The 3,553-nt window shown below is 30.4% G+C and overlaps 1 protein-coding gene across 13 annotated transcripts in view; it reads left to right on the plus strand.

Moving 5' to 3' along the window:
• TENM3 (teneurin transmembrane protein 3) overlaps nucleotides 1–3,553 on the plus strand; it is a 2,441,918-nt gene that overhangs the window by 206,067 nt on the left and 2,232,298 nt on the right. The gene's annotated exons all lie outside the window — the stretch shown is intronic.

Raw genomic sequence — 3,553 nt, forward strand, 5'->3', positions numbered from 1 at the left:
TTTCTCCAGAGGATGATGATGCAAACATTGTTTGGCTTTGCAGATTGGCTGATCTAAATTTGAGGATGGTAAAGCATCCCAGGTGAAAAGTAAGAGATTTATACAAGTAGAGGATCCAACATTTGCAAGTACAATGAGGCAGGAAAAGGCTGGACAAATGAGGGAATGGTGATGCAGTGGAGTAGAATGAAGATAAGGTAGCAGTAGATAAGAGTAGGACCAAATTGTAATGGGCTTTTCTCCTCATTAAATGTATTCTCATTTAAACATCAGCTTTTTTTTTATTTTACAGTGTGCTATGTCTGTGTATTTTTTAAAAATAGGACTTTACTTTTTTTTTAAATATAGTGTATTAAGTCCTACATGTTATAGCAAACAAAGTTTTGTGGGATGTCCTAGGAATTTATTATGAACATTGTTTAGGTCGTAACATTGTTTTGCAAATAGGGACAACTCATTGACCAACTTGTGAGACAAAATACGTTTTTTAATTTGAATATTCCCTCTGATTATTAATTAAAAATACTTTTCTCCACTGTTTAAAATCTTTTAGTTAAATTCTGTTCTCTGACCCTTGAAAGTGAGATTTTTCATGGCTTTTGTTGTTTGAGACCTCTCTCAGATTGGAGTCATAACTGGGTCTTTCCTCCCTTAAAGGGCTGAACACTTTCCTGGGTCAACCCACAAAACCAAGAGGATTAAGAGTTTTCCTCTGCCTTTGTCTGTTGCTTTATTAGTTAAGGTCAACATTAATAGAATGACCTTGATATTTGGGAATAAGCTTTCAGAAACACATGCACTATACTTTTAAACCTCAAAATCATACTATTAACATAATCACTGTATCCTTTCTTGATTCAGTGCAAAATAGCAGCAGCAATCATGCTTTATCATTATTAGGAATCACTTCAATTGAAAAATAAATGCTTACGATTGCAGGTTCTTCATGATTACTGAATCTCATTTTGACTGGATAAAGTGTGATTATTAGACAATTTCTGTGTGACAGTCCCTCACTCACCTACCTTGTACGGCTGACAATACATGATTTACCAACACTTTATTTTCATGGTCTTGTATTTCATACACTATCTATCACCTTATCTTTGTTTTGTGATGTTATCGTAAATTTACTTCCATAGAAGAGGTCAGCATGATCTTGTAGGTTGATGTGAACTTAATCTTATTCTGTTTGGACTTTATTCCTGTTTTTGGTATTTGAATTCCAGAACTTACTCCTATCTCTGCGCTTTATGACAAAAATGGTTGTGTCCCGATTTAACTATAGTTAAACTGGGTATTTCCTATCTAATATTATTTTATATAGGTCCATTGAATTTGAATTTATTGAATTTGCAAAAAAGAAAAAAAAAAAAGAACTGATGAAGAAGTCTTTACTGGAAGCAAGAAAGAAATAACAGGATTTTCCCTGCTTGATACTTGATTCTTTGAGAATGAAATAACTTTTGCTGAGCAACTGTAATTAAAGATCAGTGATCTGAAGAGCTAATTACCCAAGATCAATGTTGATGGTATTCTGAAAGTTAGTTTCATATCAGTCTCAGAGTGTGTATGTCACAGGAGATTTTTTTTTGCACAAAATATATAAACACTTTCATTAAATAAAGTTTATAAAACTCAGATATTATCCAGTAACGTCATAGTTGGCAAATTTATTTCAATTACAATTTTCCCCACATGTTAAAGCTATTTTAACCTTTATCAGCGTGCAATTATTATAGAATAGATCATTTTTAATGATGCATTATGTATGAGGTCATTTGACAATGCAATTAGCTCTGTGATGAAATTTCTATTCTTTTGATCATTCTGTACCTATAATGAATGAGGATAGTTTTACATCTAATTTCCTGAAATTGGAAGATTAAAGATAGAAACAGACTCTTATATTTAAATGAGACACAAAATGACTAGATTTCAAACGCGCGTTAGATATGCATCCTAGAATTGCAGAACTTTGACTGGTGTTACTGTTTTTTTCTCATTATTCATTCAACAGACCCATTGGTACTATGCTGTCTGCTAACATTATCACCACATTTTCAAAGTGTGCTTCTGACTGTGATCTGGAGATTAAAGAATAGGTCTTGCAAGCTCCCAGGAATGACATGTATCAGTGTATTCTATACAAGATGAAGAAATGTGGCCCCAACAAGCTAGAACAGAATTGCTGAGACCCTGTGTGAATATTTCAATGTGCTGTAGAAACATTAGTTTATATATACATACATATATATATATATATATATATATATATATATATATATATATGTTGTATTATTATTGACTGCATATTTAACTATATCAGTTAACTTATATTGTTTTCTAATTTCCAAGTTCTTTGTTGCATGCTAGTTAATCACTGAGGCATTATATTTTCCATTTAAAATGGAATTCAAACCAGAAGCAACTTTGATAGTCAAAGAAACTTATATGGGGTTTTATTCTCCATCTAATAAATACAAAAAGATTCAATTGATATGGAAAAAGATAAAGTGAATTTTAAATCTATTAAGATTTGGTTGAGGATGGAAACATAGCTGAGGGACATTGCATATGTCTTTGTGATTTAGATAGTGTTCTGAAATTACTCGCTGTTTTTATCTCGTAGCAAGAAAATATAATTTTATATCAGACCAACTGAAGGTTTATCTTAATTTTAAAGATATATTTATTTGTGAATTAAGTTTTATTGTTGGTAGGCTAAATTTGGCAAAAAAAATCACTGAAAAATATTTCATGATATCAAATTTACATAAAAATAATTTTCACAAAGATGCTTGTGAAACTATTAAGTAAAAGTTTTTTTTTTATAAACACAAATACCATTTCTCTGTGTTTAATTCTTCTTTTAAAGTAAAATTGCTGACAGCATGATGGGTTTTGAATTGGTAAATAGGATAAATAAAAAATAAAACTCTCTTCATTTAGTATCATCAACACCTCATTAAGAAGGATTATAAAGGGAATTAGGACAGGCTATTATTCTAAACTCATTTGTATTGAATTTTGAAATATTTTCACTTAGAATTTGTTTTACCTCACATACAATTTCATCTGTTATTTTGGAATTCTCATTCTCATCCTTGGACATTTGCTGGTGGCCTGAATTCCCACACTTCATAAACTGTAAGACTCATGTAACCAGAACTCTATGTGGAGAAATACAGCAAGGGTTTTTTGCACTTAGATAAAACAGCAAATATGAATTATTTCTTTTCTCCTTGCATTTGTGCTTTGGAAGAGGAGATACTAATATTTTATTCTAACTGAAACATTAGCTTTTTAAATTGCATAAACTCTAGCATTTTAAATTGCATGAGGAAATTATATTAATTTATATAAGTTTACATTAAATATATTGAATTGTATTGATTGAAAGTTGTAATTAAGATCTTAACCTTAAAAGCTAATTAATCTGAAGTATAGAATACTTCTGACTGAAGAAAAATCTGAATTAACTGTACAGCAACATTTTTACAGATGTAAAAATATAATCAATATGCTTAAAGCTAAAATGAATTAGGTGTGA

Source organism: Rhinolophus sinicus, chromosome 16 (assembly GCF_057876585.1).
Source record: "Rhinolophus sinicus isolate RSI-liver-muscle chromosome 16, RSI-T2T, whole genome shotgun sequence".
In the NCBI taxonomy this organism is placed as follows: domain Eukaryota; kingdom Metazoa; phylum Chordata; class Mammalia; order Chiroptera; family Rhinolophidae; genus Rhinolophus; species Rhinolophus sinicus.